The 17,500-nt window shown below is 40.0% G+C and overlaps 16 non-coding genes across 16 annotated transcripts; all 16 read right to left on the minus strand.

Annotated features, from left to right (window-relative positions):
* Window positions 1–1,092: 1,092 nt before the first annotated feature.
* Window positions 1,093–1,211, minus strand: LOC132150376 (5S ribosomal RNA). The gene has a single exon (XR_009435611.1). It is a non-coding gene; the product is annotated as a 5S ribosomal RNA (ribosomal RNA).
* A 503-nt stretch (window positions 1,212–1,714) lies between these two features.
* Window positions 1,715–1,833, minus strand: LOC132150981 (5S ribosomal RNA). The gene has a single exon (XR_009436150.1). It is a non-coding gene; the product is annotated as a 5S ribosomal RNA (ribosomal RNA).
* A 461-nt stretch (window positions 1,834–2,294) lies between these two features.
* Window positions 2,295–2,413, minus strand: LOC132150364 (5S ribosomal RNA). The gene has a single exon (XR_009435599.1). It is a non-coding gene; the product is annotated as a 5S ribosomal RNA (ribosomal RNA).
* An 84-nt stretch (window positions 2,414–2,497) lies between these two features.
* On the minus strand, window positions 2,498–2,616 carry LOC132150956 (5S ribosomal RNA). The gene has a single exon (XR_009436127.1). It is a non-coding gene; the product is annotated as a 5S ribosomal RNA (ribosomal RNA).
* Window positions 2,617–3,221: 605 nt separating this feature from the next.
* On the minus strand, window positions 3,222–3,340 carry LOC132150078 (5S ribosomal RNA). Its single transcript, XR_009435325.1, has one exon. It is a non-coding gene; the product is annotated as a 5S ribosomal RNA (ribosomal RNA).
* Window positions 3,341–3,943: 603 nt separating this feature from the next.
* On the minus strand, window positions 3,944–4,062 carry LOC132150900 (5S ribosomal RNA). The gene has a single exon (XR_009436075.1). It is a non-coding gene; the product is annotated as a 5S ribosomal RNA (ribosomal RNA).
* A 1,131-nt stretch (window positions 4,063–5,193) lies between these two features.
* On the minus strand, window positions 5,194–5,312 carry LOC132150024 (5S ribosomal RNA). The gene has a single exon (XR_009435274.1). It is a non-coding gene; the product is annotated as a 5S ribosomal RNA (ribosomal RNA).
* A 2,171-nt stretch (window positions 5,313–7,483) lies between these two features.
* LOC132150463 (5S ribosomal RNA) lies at window positions 7,484–7,602 on the minus strand. Its single transcript, XR_009435695.1, has one exon. It is a non-coding gene; the product is annotated as a 5S ribosomal RNA (ribosomal RNA).
* Window positions 7,603–8,246: 644 nt separating this feature from the next.
* On the minus strand, window positions 8,247–8,365 carry LOC132149922 (5S ribosomal RNA). The gene has a single exon (XR_009435178.1). It is a non-coding gene; the product is annotated as a 5S ribosomal RNA (ribosomal RNA).
* A 1,129-nt stretch (window positions 8,366–9,494) lies between these two features.
* Window positions 9,495–9,613, minus strand: LOC132150022 (5S ribosomal RNA). The gene has a single exon (XR_009435272.1). It is a non-coding gene; the product is annotated as a 5S ribosomal RNA (ribosomal RNA).
* Window positions 9,614–10,250: 637 nt separating this feature from the next.
* Window positions 10,251–10,369, minus strand: LOC132149867 (5S ribosomal RNA). Its single transcript, XR_009435127.1, has one exon. It is a non-coding gene; the product is annotated as a 5S ribosomal RNA (ribosomal RNA).
* Window positions 10,370–12,253: 1,884 nt separating this feature from the next.
* On the minus strand, window positions 12,254–12,372 carry LOC132150339 (5S ribosomal RNA). The gene has a single exon (XR_009435574.1). It is a non-coding gene; the product is annotated as a 5S ribosomal RNA (ribosomal RNA).
* A 646-nt stretch (window positions 12,373–13,018) lies between these two features.
* LOC132149923 (5S ribosomal RNA) lies at window positions 13,019–13,137 on the minus strand. Its single transcript, XR_009435179.1, has one exon. It is a non-coding gene; the product is annotated as a 5S ribosomal RNA (ribosomal RNA).
* Window positions 13,138–14,259: 1,122 nt separating this feature from the next.
* On the minus strand, window positions 14,260–14,378 carry LOC132150422 (5S ribosomal RNA). Its single transcript, XR_009435656.1, has one exon. It is a non-coding gene; the product is annotated as a 5S ribosomal RNA (ribosomal RNA).
* A 316-nt stretch (window positions 14,379–14,694) lies between these two features.
* LOC132149924 (5S ribosomal RNA) lies at window positions 14,695–14,813 on the minus strand. The gene has a single exon (XR_009435180.1). It is a non-coding gene; the product is annotated as a 5S ribosomal RNA (ribosomal RNA).
* Window positions 14,814–15,450: 637 nt separating this feature from the next.
* LOC132150375 (5S ribosomal RNA) lies at window positions 15,451–15,569 on the minus strand. The gene has a single exon (XR_009435610.1). It is a non-coding gene; the product is annotated as a 5S ribosomal RNA (ribosomal RNA).
* Between the last annotated feature and the right edge of the window lie 1,931 nt (window positions 15,570–17,500).

The raw sequence follows: 17,500 nt of genomic DNA on the forward strand, positions 1-17,500 counted from the left end.
AGGCCTATTAGATAATTACTGAAAAAATCCAAAAGTACTAACCTGGCCCAAACCTGCTTAGATTTGGAGATCAGTTGAGATCGGGCATAGCCAGGATGGTATGGCCATAAGCGAAGGAGGCTGCAAAGAGAGGGCTATTTAAAGATCAGCCACTATAATCGCCAGTGCATTATATAAGTACGGAAGGAAACCCAAAAGCTTACAGCACCTGGTATTCCCAAAAGTACTAACCAGGCCTATTAGATAATTACTGAAAAAATCCAAAAGTACTAACCTGGCCCAAACCTGCTTACATTCTGAGATCGGGCATTGACTCTTTTTTTTTTTTTTTTTGCAAGATTATTGGACAATTAGTGAAAATTTCCAAAAGTACTAACCAGGCCTATTAGATAATTACTGAAAAAATCCAAAAGTACTAACCTGGCCCAAACCTGCTTAGCTTCCGAGATCAGACGAGATCGGGCATAGCCAGGTTGGTATGGCCGTAAGCGAAGGAGGCTGCAAACTGAGGGCTATTTAAAGATCAGCCACTATAATCGCCAGTGCATTATATAAGTAGGGAAGGAAACCCAAAAGCTTACAGCACCTGGTATTCCCAAAAATACTAACCAAGCCTATTAGATAATTACTGAAAAAATCCAAAAGTACTAACCTGGCCCAAACCTATTTACATTCTGAGATCGGGCATTGACTCTTTCTTTTTTTTTGCAAGATTATTGGACAATAAGTGAAAATTTCTAAAAGTACTAACCAGGCCTATTAGATAATTACTGAAAAAATCCAAAAGTACTAACCTGGCCTAAACCTGCTTACATTTGGAGATCGGGCATTGACTCTTTTTTTTTTTTTTTGCAAGATTATTGGACAATTAGTGAAAATTTCCAAAAGTACTAACCAGGCCTATTAGATAATTACTGAAAAAATCCAAAAGTACTAACCTGGCCCAAACCTGCTTACATTTGGAGATCAGTTGAGATCGGGCATAGCCAGGATGGTATGGCCATAAGCGAAGGAGGCTGCAAAGAGAGGGCTATTTAAAGATCAGCCACTATAATCGCCAGTGCTTTATATAAGTAGGGAAGGAAACCCAAAAGCTTACAGCACCTGGTATTCCCAGGCGGTCTCCCATCCAAGTACTAACCAGGCCCAAACCTTCTTAGCTTCCGAGATCAGACAAGATCGGGCATAGCCAGGTTGGTATGGCCGTAAGCGAAGGAGGCTGCAAAGAGAGGGCTATTTAAAGATCACCCACTATAATCGCCAGTGCATTATATAAGTAGGGAACATTACATTCTGAGATCGGGCATTGACTCTTTTTTTTTTTTGCAAGATTTATGGACAATAAGTGAAAATTTCTAAAAGTACTAACCAGGCCTATTAGATAATTAATGAAAAAATCCAAAAGTACTAACCTGGCCCAAACCTGCTTACATTCCGAGATCGGGCATTTACTCTTTTTTTTTTTTTTTTTTTTGCAAGATTTATGGACAATAAGTGAAAATTTCCAAAAGTACTAACCAGGCCTATTAGATAATTACTGAAAAAATCCAAAAGTAATAACCAGGCCCAAACCTGCTTAGCTTCCGAGATCAGACGAGACCGGGCATAGCCAGGTTGGTATGGACGTAAGCGAAGGAGGCTGCAAAGAGAGGTTATTTAAAGATCAGCCACTATAATCGCCAGTGCTTTATATACGTAGGGAAGGAAACCCAAAAGCTTACAGCACCTGGTATTCCCAGGGGGTCTCCCATCCAAGTACTAACCAGGCCCAAACCTGCTTAGCTTCCGAGATCAGACGAGATCGGGCATAGCCAGGCTGGTATGGCCGTAAGCGAAGGAGGCTGCAAAGAGAGGGCTATTTAAAGATCAGCCACTATAATCGCCAGTGCATTATATAAGTAGGGAAGGAAACCCACAAGCTTACAGCACCTGGTATTCCCAAAAGTACTAACCAGGCCTATTAGATAATTACTGAAAAAATCCAAAAGTACTAACCTGGCCCAAACCTGCTTACATTCTGAGATCGGGCATTGACTCTTTTTTTTTTTTTTTTGCAAGATTATTGGACGATTAGTGAAAATTTCCAAAAGTACTAACCAGGCCTATTAGATAATAACTGAAAAAATCCAAAAGTACTAACCTGGCCCAAACCTGCTTAGATTTGGAGATCAGTTGAGATCAGGCATAGCCAGGATGGTATGGCCATAAGCGAAGGAGGCTGCAAAGAGAGGGCTATTTAAAGATCAGCCACTATAATCGCAAGTGCTTTATATAAGTAGGGAAGGAAACCCAAAAGCTTACAGCACCTGGTATTCCCAGGCGGTCTCCCATCCAAGTACTAACCAGGCCCAAACCTGCTTAGCTTCCGAGATCAGACGAGATCGGGCATAGCCAGGTTGGTATGGCCGTAAGCGAAGGAGGCTGCAAACTGAAGGCTATTTAAAGATCAGCCACTATAATCGCCAGTGCATTATATAAGTAGGGAAGGAAACCCAAAAGCTTACAGCACCTGGTATTCCCAGGCGGTCTCCCATCCAAGTACTAACCAGGCCCAAACCTGCTTAGCTTCCGAGATCAGACGAGATCGGGCATAGCCAGGTTGGTATGGCCATAAGCGAAGGAGGCTGCAAACTGAAGGCAATTTAAAGATCAGCCACTATAATCGCCAGTGCATTATATAAGTAGGGAAGGAAACCCAAAAGCTTACAGCACCTGGTATTCCCAAAAGTACTAACCAGGCCTATTAGATAATTACTGAAAAAATCCAAAAGTACTAACCTGGCCCAAACCTGCTTACATTCTGAGATCGGGCATTGACTCTTTTTTTTTTTTTTTGCAGGATTATTGTACAATTAGTGAAAATTTCCAAAAGTACTAACCAGGCCTATTAGAAAATTACTGAAAAAATCCAAAAGTACTAACCTGGCCCAAACCTGCTTACATTCTGAGATCGGGCATTGACTCTTTTTTTTTTTTTTTTGCAAGATTATTGGACAATTAGTGAAAATTTCCAAAAGTACTAACCAGGCCTATTAGATAATTAATGAAAAAATCCAAAAGTACTAACCTGGCCCAAACCTGCTTAGATTTGGAGATCAGTTGAGATCGGGCATAGCCAGGATGGTATGGCCATAAGCGAAGGAGGCTGCAAAGAGAGGGCTATTTAAAGATCAGCCACTATAATCGCCAGTGCTTTATATAAGTAGGGAAGGAAACCCAAAAGCTTACAGGACCTGGTATTCCCAGGCGGTCTCCCATCCAAGTACTAACCAGGCCCAAACCTGCTTAGCTTCCGAGATCAGACGAGATCGGGCATAGCCAGGTTGGTATGGCCGTAAGCGAAGGAGGCTGCAAAGAGAGGGCTATTTAAAGATCAGCCACTATAATCGCCAGTGCATTATATAAGTAGGGAAGGAAACCCAGAAGCTTACAGCACCTGGTATTCCCAAAAGTACTATCCAGGCCTATTAGATAATTACTGAAAAAATCCAAAGTACTAACCTAGCCCAAACCTGCTTACATTCAGAGATCGGGCATTGACTCTTTTTTTTTTTTGCAAGATTATTGGACAATTAGTGAAAATTTCCAAAAGTACTAACCAGGCCTATTAGATAATTACTGAAAAAATCCAAAAGTACTAACCTGGCCCAAACCTGCTTACATTCTGAGATCGGGCATTGACTCTTTTTTTTTTTTTTTTTTGCAAGATTATTGGACAATTAGTGAAAATTTCCAAAAGTACTAACCAGGCCTATTAGATAATTACTGAAAAAATCCAAAAGTACTAACCTGGCCCAAACCTGCTTAGATTTGGAGATCAGTTGAGATCAGGCATAGCCAGGATGGTATGGCCATAAGTGAAGGAGGCTGCAAAGAGAGGGCTATTTAAAGATCAGCCACTATAATCGCCAGTGCTTTATATAAGTAGGGAAGGAAACCCAAAAGCTTACAGCACCTGGTATTCCCAGGCGGTCTCCCATCCAAGTACTAACCAGGCCCAAACCTGCTTAGCTTCCGAGATCAGACGAGATCGGGCTTATCCAGGTTGGTATGGCCGTAAGCGAAGGAAGCTGCAAAGAGAGGGCTATTTAAAGATTAGCCACTATAATCGCCAGTGCATTATATAAGTAGGGAAGGAAACCCAAAAGCTTACAGCACCTGGTATTCCCAAAAGTACTAACCAGGCCTATTAGATAATTACTGAAAAAATCCAAAAGTACTAACCTGGCCCAAACCTGCTTACATTCTGAGATCGGGCATTGACTCTTTTTTTTTTTTTTTGCAGGATTATTGTACAATTAGTGAAAATTTCCAAAAGTACTAACCAGGCCTATTAGAAAATTACTGAAAAAATCCAAAAGTACTAACCTGGCCCAAACCTGCTTACATTCTGAGATCGGGCATTGACTCTTTTTTTTTTTTTTTTGCAAGATTTTTGGACAATTAGGTAAAATTTCCAAAAGTACTAACCCGGCCTATTAGATAATTACTGAAAAAATCCAAAAGTACTAACCTGGCCCAAACCTGCTTAGATTTGGAGATCAGTTGAGATCAGGCATAGCCAGGATGGTATGGCCATAAGCGAAGGAGGCTGCAAAGAGAGGGCTATTAAAAGATCACCCACTATAATCGCCAGTGCATTATATAAGTAGGGAAGGAAACCCAAAAGCTTACAGCACCTGGTATTCCCAAAAGTATTAACCAGGCCTATTAGATAATTACTGAAAAAATCCAAAAGTACTAACCTGGCCCAAGCCTGCTTACATTCTGAGATCGGGCATTGACTCTTTTTTTTTTTTTTTTTTTGCAAGTTTATTGGACAATTAGTGAAAATTTCCAAAAGTACTAACCAGGCCTATTAGATAATTACTGAAAAAATCCAAAAGTACTAACCTGGCCCAAACCTGCTTACATTCTGAGATCGGGCATTGACTCTTTTTTTATTTTTTTTTGCAAGATTATTGGACAATTAGTGAAAATTTCCAAAAGTACTAACCAGGCCTATTAGATAATTACTGAAAAAATCCAAAAGTACTAACCTGGCCCAAACCTGCTTAGATTTGGAGATCAGTTGAGATCAGGCATAGCCAGGATGGTATGGCCATAAGTGAAGGAGGCTGCAAAGAGAGGGCTATTTAAAGATCAGCCACTATAATCGCCAGTGCTTTATATGAGTAGGGAAGGAAACCCAAAAGCTTACAGCACCTGGTATTCCCAGGCGGTCTCCCATCCAAGTACTAACCAGGCCCAAACCTGCTTAGCTTCAGAGATCAGACGAGATCGGGCATAGCCAGGTTGGTATGGCCGTAAGCGAAGGAAGCTGCAAAGAGAGGGCTATTTAAAGATCAGCCACTATAATCGCCAGTGCATTATATAAGTAGGGAAGGAAACCCAAAAGCTTACAGCACCTGGTATTCCCAAAAGTACTAACCAGGCCTATTAGATAATTACTGAAAAAATCCAAAAGTACTAACCTGGCCCAAACCTGCTTACATTCTGAGATCGGGCATTGACTCTTTTTTTTTTTTTTTGCAGGATTATTGGACAATTAGTGAAAATTTCCAAAAGTACTAACCAGGCCTATTAGATAATTACTGAAAAAATCCAAAAGTACTAACCTGGCCCAAACCTGCTTACATTCTGAGATCGGGCATTGACTCTTTTTTTTTTTTTTGCAAGATTTTTGGACAATTAGTGAAAATTTCCAAAAGTACTAACCAGGCCTATTAGATAATTACTGAAAAAATCCAAAAGTACTAACCTGGCCCAAACCTGCTTAGATTTGGAGATCAGTTGAGATCAGGCATAGCCAGGATGGTATGGCCATAAGCGAAGGAGGCTGCAAAGAGAGGGCTATTAAAAGATCACCCACTATAATCGCCAGTGCATTATATAAGTAGGGAAGGAAACCCAAAAGCTTACAGCACCTGGTATTCCCAAAAGTATTAACCAGGCCTATTAGATAATTACTGAAAAAATCCAAAAGTACTAACCTGGCCCAAGCCTGCTTACATTCTGAGATCGGGCATTGACTCTTTTTTTTTTTTTTTTTGCAAGATTATTGGACAATTAGTGAAAATTTCCAAAAGTACTAACCAGGCCTATTAGATAATTACTGAAAAAATCCAAAAGTACTAACCTGGCCCAAACCTGCTTACATTCTGAGATCGGGCATTGACTCTTTTTTTTTTTTTTTTTGCAAGATTATTGGACAATTAGTGAAAATTTCCAAATGTACTAAACAGGCCTATTAGATAATTACTGAAAAAATCCAAAAGGACTAACCTGGCCCAAACCTGCTTACATTCTGAGATCGGGCATTGACTCTTTTTTTTTTTTTTTTTTTGCAAGTTTATTGGACAATTAGTGAAAATTTCCTAAAGTACTAACCAGGCCTATTAGATAATTACTGAAAAAATCCAAAAGTACTAACCTGGCCCAAACCTGCTTAGATTTGGAGATCAGTTGAGATCGGGCATAGCCAGGATGGTATGGCCATAAGCGAAGGAGGCTGCAAAGAGAGGGCTATTTAAAGATCAGCCACTATAATCGCCAGTGCATTATATAAGTACGGAAGGAAACCCAAAAGCTTACAGCACCTGGTATTCCCAAAAGTACTAACCAGGCCTATTAGATAATTACTGAAAAAATCCAAAAGTACTAACCTGGCCCAAACCTGCTTACATTCTGAGATCGGGCATTGACTCTTTTTTTTTTTTTTTTGCAAGATTATTGGACAATTAGTGAAAATTTCCAAAAGTACTAACCAGGCCTATTAGATAATTACTGAAAAAATCCAAAAGTACTAACCTGGCCCAAACCTGCTTAGCTTCCGAGATCAGACGAGATCGGGCATAGCCAGGTTGGTATGGCCGTAAGCGAAGGAGGCTGCAAACTGAGGGCTATTTAAAGATCAGCCACTATAATCGCCAGTGCATTATATAAGTAGGGAAGGAAACCCAAAAGCTTACAGCACCTGGTATTCCCAAAAATACTAACCAAGCCTATTAGATAATTACTGAAAAAATCCAAAAGTACTAACCTGGCCCAAACCTATTTACAGTCTGAGATCGGGCATTGAATCTTTCTTTTTTTTTGCAAGATTATTGGACAATAAGTGAAAATTTCTAAAAGTACTAACCAGGCCTATTAGATAATTACTGAAAAAATCCAAAAGTACTAACCTGGCCCAAACCTGCTTACATTTGGAGATCGGGCATTGACTCTTTTTTTTTTTTTTTTGCAAGATTATTGGACAATTAGTGAAAATTTCCAAAAGTACTAACCAGGCCTATTAGATAATTACTGAAAAAATCCAAAAGTACTAACCTGGCCCAAACCTGCTTACATTTGGAGATCAGTTGAGATAGGGCATAGCCAGGATGGTATGGCCATAAGCGAAGGAGGCTGCAAAGAGAGGGCTATTTAAAGATCAGCCACTATAATCGCCAGTGCTTTATATAAGTAGGGAAGGAAACCCAAAAGCTTACAGCACCTGGTATTCCCAGGCGGTCTCCCATCCAAGTACTAACCAGGCCCTGACCTTCTTAGCTTCCGAGATCAGACGAGATCGGGCATAGCCAGGTTGGTATGGCCGTACGCGAAGGAGGCTGCAAAGAGAGGGCTATTTAAAGATCACCCACTATAATCGCCAGTGCATTATATAAGTAGGGAACATTACATTCTGAGATCGGGCATTGACTCTTTTTTTTTTTGCAAGATTATTGGACAATTAGTGAAAATTTCCAAAAGTACTAACCAGGCCTATTAGATAATTACTGAAAAAATCCAAAGTACTAACCCGGCCCAAACCTGCTTACATTCTGAGATCGGGCATTGACTCTTTTTTTTTTTTTGCAAGATTTATGGACAATAAGTGAAAATTTCTAAAAGTACTAACCAGGCCTATTAGATAATTAATGAAAAAATCCAAAAGTACTAACCTGGCCCAAACCTGCTTACATTCCGAGATCGGGCATTGACTCTTTTTTTTTTTTTTTTTTTTGCAAGATTATTGGACAATTAGTGAACATTTCCAAAAGTACTAACCAGGCCTATTAGATAATTACTGAAAAAATCCAAAAGTAATAACCAGGCCCAAACCTGCTTAGCTTCCGAGATCAGACGAGACCGGGCATAGCCAGGTTGGTATGGACGTAAGCGAAGGAGGCTGCAAAGAGAGGGCTATTTAAAGATCAGCCACTAAAATCGCCAGTGCTTTATATAAGTAGGGAAGGAAACCCAAAAGCTTACAGCACCTGGTATTCCCAGGCGGTCTCCCATCCAAGTACTAACCAGGCCCAAACCTTCTTAGCTTCCGAGATCAGACGAGATCGGGCATAGCCAGGTTGGTATGGCCGTAAGCGAAGGAGGCTGCAAAGAGAGGGCTATTTAAAGATCACCCACTATAATCGCCAGTGCATTATATAAGTAGGGAAGGAAACCCAAAAGCTTACAGCACCTGGTATTCCCAAAAGTACTAACCAGGCCTATAAGATAATTACTGAAAAAATCCAAAAGTACTAACCTGGCCCAAACCTGCTTAGATTTGGAGATCAGTTGAGATCAGGCATAGCCAGGATGGTATGGCCATAAGCGAAGGAGGCTGCAAAGAGAGGGCTATTTAAAGATCAGCCACTATAATCGCCAGTGCTTTATATAAGTAGGGAAGGAAACCCAAAAGCTTACAGCACATGGTATTCCCAAAAGTACTAACCAGGCCTATTAGATAATCACTGAAAAAATCCAAAAGTACTAACCTGGCCCAAACCTGCTTACATTCTGAGATCGGGCATTGACTCTTTTTTTTTTTTTTTTTTTGCAAGATTATTGGACAATTAGTGAAAATTTCCAAAAGTACTAACCAGGCCTATTAGATAATTACTGAAAAAATCCAAAAGTACTAACCTGGCCCAAACCTGCTAACATTCTGAGGTCGGGCATTGACTCTTTTTTTTTTTTGCAAGATTATTGGACAATTAGTGAAAATTTCCAAAAGTACTAACCAGGCCTATTAGATAATTACTGAAAAAATCCAAAGTACTAACCCGGCCCAAACCTGCTTACATTCTGAGATCGGGCATTGACTCTTTTTTTTTTTTTTGCAAGATTTATGGACAATAAGTGAAAATTTCTAAAAGTACTAACCAGATCTATTAGATAATTAATGAAAAAATCCAAAAGTACTAACCTGGCCCAAACCTGCTTACATTCCGAGATCGGGCATTGACTCTTTTTTTTTTTTTTTTTTTTTGCAAGATTATTGGACAATTAGTGAACATTTCCAAAAGTACTAACCAGGCCTATTAGATAATTACTGAAAAAATCCAAAAGTAATAACCAGGCCCAAACCTGCTTAGCTTCCGAGATCAGACGAGACCGGGCATAGCCAGGTTGGTATGGACGTAAGCGAAGGAGGCTGCAAAGAGAGGGCTATTTAAAGATCAGCCACTAAAATCGCCAGTGCTTTATATAAGTAGGGAAGGAAACCCAAAAGCTTACAGCACCTGGTATTCCCAGGCGGTCTCCCATCCAAGTACTAACCAGGCCCAAACCTTCTTAGCTTCCGAGATCAGACGAGATCGGGCATAGCCAGGTTGGTATGGCTGTAAGCGAAGGAGGCTGCAAAGAGAGGGCTATTTAAAGATCACCCACTATAATCGCCAGTGCATTATATAAGTAGGGAACATTACATTCTGAGATCGGGCATTGACTCTTTTTTTTTTTTGCAAGATTATTGGACAAATAGTGAAAATTTCCAAAAGTACTAACCAGGCCTATTAGATAATTACTGAAAAAATCCAAAGTACTAACCCGGCCCAAACCTGCTTACATTCTGAGATCGGGCATTGACTCTTTTTTTTTTTTTGCAAGATTTATGGACAATAAGTGAAAATTTCCAAAAGTACTAACCAGGCCTATTAGATAATTACTGAAAAAATCCAAAGTACTAACCCGGCCCAAACCTGCTTACATTCTGAGATCGGGCATTGACTCTTTTTTTTTTTTTGCAAGATTATTGGACAATTAGTGAACATTTCCAAAAGTACTAACCAGGCCTATTAGATAATTACTGAAAAAATCCAAAAGTAATAACCAGGCCCAAACCTGCTTAGCTTCCGAGATCAGACGAGACCGGGCATAGCCAGGTTGGTATGGATGTAAGCGAAGGAGGCTGCAAAGAGAGGGCTATTTAAAGATCAGCCACTATAATCGCCAGTGCTTTATATAAGTAGGGAAGGAAACCCAAAAGCTTACAGCACCTGGTATTCCCAGGCGGTCTCCCATCCAAGTACTAACCAGGCCCAAACCTGCTTAGCTTCCGAGATCAGACGAGGTCGGGCATAGCCAGGTTGGTATGGCCGTAAGCGAAGGAAGCTGCAAAGAGAGGGCTATTTAAAGATCAGCCACTATAATCGCCAGTGCATTATATAAGTAGGGAAGGGAACCCAAAAGCTTACAGCACCTGGTATTCCCAAAAGTACTAACCAGGCCTATTAGATAATTACTGAAAAAATCCAAAAGTACTAACCTGGCCCAAACCTGCTTAGATTTGGAGATCAGTTGAGATCAGGCATAGCCAGGATGGTATGGCCATAAGCGAAGGAGGCTGCAAAGAGAGGGCTATTTAAAGATCACCCACTATAATCGCCAGTGCATTATATAAGTAGGGAAGGAAACCCAAAAGCTTACAGCACCTGGTATTCCCAAAAGTATTAACCAGGCCTATTAGATAATTACTGAAAAAATCCAAAAGTACTAACCTGGCCCAAGCCTGCTTACATTCTGAGATCGGGCATTGACTCTTTTTTTTTTTTTTTTGCAAGATTATTGGACAATTAGTGAAAATTTCCAAAAGTACTAACCAGGCCTATTAGATAATTACTGAAAAAATCCAAAAGTACTAACCTGGCCCAAACCTGCTTACATTCTGAGATCGGGCATTGACTCTTTTTTTTTTTTTTTTGCAAGATTATTGGACAATTAGTGAAAATTTCCAAAAGTACTAACCAGGCCTATTAGATAATTACTGAAAAAATCCAAAAGGACTAACCTGGCCCAAACCTGCTTACATTCTGAGATCGGGCATTGACTCTTTTTTTTTTTTTTTTTTTGCAAGTTTATTGGACAATTAGTGAAAATTTCCTAAAGTACTAACCAGGCCTATTAGATAATTACTGAAAAAATCCAAAAGTACTAACCTGGCCCAAACCTGCTTAGATTTGGAGATCAGTTGAGATCGGGCATAGCCAGGATGGTATGGCCATAAGCGAAGGAGGCTGCAAAGAGAGGGCTATTTAAAGATCAGCCACTATAATCGCCAGTGCATTATATAAGTACGGAAGGAAACCCAAAAGCTTACAGCACCTGGTATTCCCAAAAGTACTAACCAGGCCTATTAGATAATTACTGAAAAAATCCAAAAGTACTAACCTGGCCCAAACCTGCTTACATTCTGAGATCGGGCATTGACTCTTTTTTTTTTTTTTTTTTGCAAGATTATTGGACAATTAGTGAAAATTTCCAAAAGTACTAACCAGGCCTATTAGATAATTACTGAAAAAATCCAAAAGTACTAACCTGGCCCAAACCTGCTTAGCTTCCGAGATCAGACGAGATCGGGCATAGCCAGGTTGGTATGGCCGTAAGCGAAGGAGGCTGCAAACTGAGGGCTATTTAAAGATCAGCCACTATAATCGCCAGTGCATTATATAAGTAGGGAAGGAAACCCAAAAGCTTACAGCACCTGGTATTCCCAAAAATACTAACCAAGCCTATTAGATAATTACTGAAAAAATCCAAAAGTACTAACCTGGCCCAAACCTATTTACATTCTGAGATCGGGCATTGACTCTTTCTTTTTTTTTGCAAGATTATTGGACAATAAGTGAAAATTTCTAAAAGTACTAACCAGGCCTATTAGATAATTACTGAAAAAATCCAAAAGTACTAACCTGGCCCAAACCTGCTTACATTTGGAGATCGGGCATTGACTCTTTTTTTTTTTTTTTTGCAAGATTATTGGACAATTAGTGAAAATTTCCAAAAGTACTAACCAGGCCTATTAGATAATTACTGAAAAAATCCAAAAGTACTAACCTGGCCCAAACCTGCTTATATTTGGAGATCAGTTGAGATCGGGCATAGCCAGGATGGTATGGCCATAAGCGAAGGAGGCTGCAAAGAGAGGGCTATTTAAAGATCAGCCACTATAATCGCCAGTGCTTTATATAAGTAGGGAAGGAAACCCAAAAGCTTACAGCACCTGGTATTCCCAGGCGGTCTCCCATCCAAGTACTAACCAGGCCCAAACCTTCTTAGCTTCCGAGATCAGACGAGATCGGGCATAGCCAGGTTGGTATGGCCGTACGCGAAGGAGGCTGCAAAGAGAGGGCTATTTAAAGATCACCCACTATAATCGCCAGTGCATTATATAAGTAGGGAACATTACATTCTGAGATCGGGCATTGACTCTTTTTTTTTTTTGCAAGATTATTGGACATTTAGTGAAAATTTCCAAAAGTACTAACCAGGCCTATTAGATAATTACTGAAAAAATCCAAAGTACTAACCCGGCCCAAACCTGCTTACATTCTGAGATCGGGCATTGACTCTTTTTTTTTTTTTGCAAGATTTATGGACAATAAGTGAAAATTTCTAAAAGTACTAACCAGGCCTATTAGATAATTAATGAAAAAATCCAAAAGTACTAACCTGGCCCAAACCTGCTTACATTCCGAGATCGGGCATTGACTCTTTTTTTTTTTTTTTTTTTTTGCAAGATTATTGGACAATTAGTGAACATTTCCAAAAGTACTAACCAGGCCTATTAGATAATTACTGAAAAAATCCAAAAGTAATAACCAGGCCCAAACCTGCTTAGCTTCCGAGATCAGACGAGACCGGGCATAGCCAGGTTGGTATGGACGTAAGCGAAGGAGGCTGCAAAGAGAGGGCTATTTAAAGATCAGCCACTAAAATCGCCAGTGCTTTATATAAGTAGGGAAGGAAACCCAAAAGCTTACAGCACCTGGTATTCCCAGGCGGTCTCCCATCCAAGTACTAACCAGGCCCAAACCTTCTTAGCTTCCGAGATCAGACGAGATCGGGCATAGCCAGGTTGGTATGGCCGTAAGCGAAGGAGGCTGCAAAGAGAGGGCTATTTAAAGATCACCCACTATAATCGCCAGTGCATTATATAAGTAGGGAAGGAAACCCAAAAGCTTACAGCACCTGGTATTCCCAAAAGTACTAACCAGGCCTATAAGATAATTACTGAAAAACTCCAAAAGTACTAACCTGGCCCAAACCTGCTTAGATTTGGAGATCAGTTGAGATCAGGCATAGCCAGGATGGTATGGCCATAAGCGAAGGAGGCTGCAAAGAGAGGGCTATTTAAAGATCAGCCACTATAATCGCCAGTGCTTTATATAAGTAGGGAAGGAAACCCAAAAGCTTACAGCACATGGTATTCCCAAAAGTACTAACCAGGCCTATTAGATAATCACTGAAAAAATCCAAAAGTACTAACCTGGCCCAAACCTGCTTACATTCTGAGATCGGGCATTGACTCTTTTTTTTTTTTTTTTTTGCAAGATTATTGGACAATTAGTGAAAATTTCCAAAAGTACTAACCAGGCCTATTAGATAATTACTGAAAAAATCCAAAAGTACTAACCTGGCCCAAACCTGCTAACATTCTGAGGTCGGGCATTGACTCTTTTTTTTTTTTGCAAGATTATTGGACAATTAGTGAAAATTTCCAAAAGTACTAACCAGGCCTATTAGATAATTACTGAAAAAATCCAAAGTACTAACCCGGCCCAAACCTGCTTACATTCTGAGATCGGGCATTGACTCTTTTTTTTTTTTTGCAAGATTATTGGACATTTAGTGAAAATTTCCAAAAGTACTAACCAGGCCTATTAGATAATTACTGAAAAAATCCAAAGTACTAACCCGGCCCAAACCTGCTTACATTCTGAGATCGGGCATTGACTCTTTTTTTTTTTTTTTTTGCAAGATTATTGGACAATTAGTGAAAATTTCCAAAAGTACTAACCAGGCCTATTAGATAATTAATGAAAAAATCCAAAAGTACTAACCTGGCCCAAACCTGCTTAGATTTGGAGATCAGTTGAGATCGGGCATAGCCAGGATGGTATGGCCATAAGCGAAGGAGGCTGCAAAGAGAGGGCTATTTAAAGATCAGCCACTATAATCGCCAGTGCTTTATATAAGTAGGGAAGGAAACCCAAAAGCTTACAGGACCTGGTATTCCCAGGCGGTCTCCCATCCAAGTACTAACCAGGCCCAAACCTGCTTAGCTTCCGAGATCAGACGAGATCGGGCATAGCCAGGTTGGTATGGCCGTGAGCGAAGGAGGCTGCAAAGAGAGGGCTATTTAAAGATCAGCCACTATAATCGCCAGTGCATTATATAAGTAGGGAAGGAAACCCAGAAGCTTACAGCACCTGGTATTCCCAAAAGTACTATCCAGGCCTATTAGATAATTACTGAAAAAATCCAAAAGTACTAACCTGGCCCAAACCTGCTTAGATTTGGAGATCAGTTGAGATCGGGCATAGCCAGGATGGTATGGACGTAAGCGAAGGAGGCTGCAAAGAGAGGGCTATTTAAAGATCAGCCACTAAAATCGCCAGTGCTTTATATAAGTAGGGAAGGAAACCCAAAAGCTTACAGCACCTGGTATTCCCAGGCGGTCTCCCATCCAAGTACTAACCAGGCCCAAACCTTCTTAGCTTCCGAGATCAGACGAGATCGGGCATAGCCAGGTTGGTATGGCCGTAAGCGAAGGAGGCTGCAAAGAGAGGGCTATTTAAAGATCACCCACTATAATCGCCAGTGCATTATATAAGTAGGGAACATTACATTCTGAGATCGGGCATTGACTCTTTTTTTTTTTGCAAGATTATTGGACAAATAGTGAAAATTTCCAAAAGTACTAACCAGGCCTATTAGATAATTACTGAAAAAATCCAAAGTACTAACCCGGCCCAAACCTGCTTACATTCTGAGATCGGGCATTGACTCTTTTTTTTTTTTTTGCAAGATTTATGGACAATAAGTGAAAATTTCCAAAAGTACTAACCAGGCCTATTAGATAATTACTGAAAAAATCCAAAGTACTAACCCGGCCCAAACCTGCTTACATTCTGAGATCGGGCATTGACTCTTTTTTTTTTTTTGCAAGATTATTGGACAATTAGTGAACATTTCCAAAAGTACTAACCAGGCCTATTAGATAATTACTGAAAAAATCCAAAAGTAATAACCAGGCCCAAACCTGCTTAGCTTCCGAGATCAGACGAGACCGGGCATAGCCAGGTTGGTATGGACGTAAGCGAAGGAGGCTGCAAAGAGAGGGCTATTTAAAGATCAGCCACTATAATCGCCAGTGCTTTATATAAGTAGGGAAGGAAACCCAAAAGCTTACAGCACCTGGTATTCCCAGGCGGTCTCCCATCCAAGTACTAACCAGGCCCAAACCTGCTTAGCTTCCGAGATCAGACGAGATCGGGCATAGCCAGGTTGGTATGGCCGTAAGCGAAGGAAGCTGCAAAGAGAGGGCTATTTAAAGATCAGCCACTATAATCGCCAGTGCATTATATAAGTAGGGAAGGAAACCCAAAAGCTTACAGCACCTGGTATTCCCAAAAGTACTAACCAGGCCTATTAGATAATTACTGAAAAAATCCAAAAGTACTAACCTGGCCCAAACCTGCTTACATTCTGAGATTGGGCATTGACTCTTTTTTTTTTTTTTTGCAGGATTATTGTACAATTAGTGAAAATTTCCAAAAGTACTAACCAGGCCTATTAGATAATTACTGAAAAAATCCAAAAGTACTAACCTGGCCCAAACCTGCTTAGATTTGGAGATCAGTTGAGATCAGGCATAGCCAGGATGGTATGGCCATAAGCGAAGGAGGCTGCAAAGAGAGGGCTATTAAAAGATCACCCACTATAATCGCCAGTGCATTATATAAGTAGGGAAGGAAACCCAAAAGCTTACAGCACCTGGTATTCCCAAAAGTATTAACCAGGCCTATTAGATATTTACTGAAAAAATCCAAAAGTACTAACCTGGCCCAAGCCTGCTTACATTCTGAGATCGGGCATTGACTCTTTTTTTTTTTTTTTTTTTGCAAGATTATTGGACAATTAGTGAAAATTTCCAAAAGTACTAACCAGGCCTATTAGATAATTACTGAAAAAATCCAAAAGTACTAACCTGGCCCAAACCTGCTTACATTCTGAGATCGGGCATTGACTCTTTTTTTTTTTTTTTTGCAAGATTATTGGAAAATTAGTGAAAATTTCCAAAAGTACTAACCAGGCCTATTAGATAATTACTGAAAAAATCCAAAAGGACTAACCTGGCCCAAACCTGCTTACATTCTGAGATCGGGCATTGACTCTTTTTTTTTTTTTTTTTTTTGCAAGTTTATTGGACAATTAGTGAAAATTTCCTAAAGTACTAACCCGGCCTATTAGATAATTACTGAAAAAATCCAAAAGTACTAACCTGGCCCAAACCTGCTTAGATTTGGAGATCAGTTGAGATCGGGCATAGCCAGGATGGTATGGCCATAAGCGAAGGAGGCTGCAAAGAGAGGGCTATTTAAAGATCAGCCACTATAATCGCCAGTGCATTATATAAGTAGGGAAGGAAACCCAAAAGCTTACAGCACCTGGTATTCCCAAAAGTACTAACCAGGCCTATTAGATAATTACTGAAAAAATCCAAAAGTACTAACCTGGCCCAAACCTGCTTACATTCTGGGATCGGGCATTGACTCTTTTTTTTTTTTTTTTTGCAAGATTATTGGACAATTAGTGAAAATTTCCAAAAGTACTAACCAGGCCTATTAGATAATTACTGAAAAAATCCAAAAGTACTAACCTGGCCCAAACCTGCTTAGCTTCCGAGATCAGACGAGATCGGGCATAGCCAGGTTGGTATGGCCGTAAGCGAAGGAGGCTGCAAAGAGAGGGCTATTTAAAGATCACCCACTATAATGGCCAGTGCATTATATAAGTAGGGAACATTACATTCTGAGATCGGGCATTGACTCTTTTTTTTTTTTGCAAGATTATTGGACAATTAGTGAAAATTTCCAAAAGTACTAACCAGGCCTATTAGATAATTACTGAAAAAATCCAAAGTACTAACCCGGCCCAAACCTGCTTACATTCTGAGATCGGGCATTGACTCTTTTTTTTTTTTTGCAAGATTTATGGACAATAAGTGAAAATTTCTAAAAGTACTAACCAGGCCTATTAGATAATTAATGAAAAAATCCAAAAGTACTAACCTGGCCCAAACCTGCTTACATTCCGAGATCGGGCATTGACTCTTTTTTTTTTTTTTTTTTTGCAAGATTATTGGACAATTAGTGAACATTTCCAAAAGTACTAACCAGGCCTATTAGATAATTACTGAAAAAATCCAAAAGTAATAACCAGGCCCAAACCT

Source organism: Carassius carassius, chromosome 9 (assembly GCF_963082965.1).
Source record: "Carassius carassius chromosome 9, fCarCar2.1, whole genome shotgun sequence".
Classification (NCBI taxonomy): domain Eukaryota; kingdom Metazoa; phylum Chordata; class Actinopteri; order Cypriniformes; family Cyprinidae; genus Carassius; species Carassius carassius.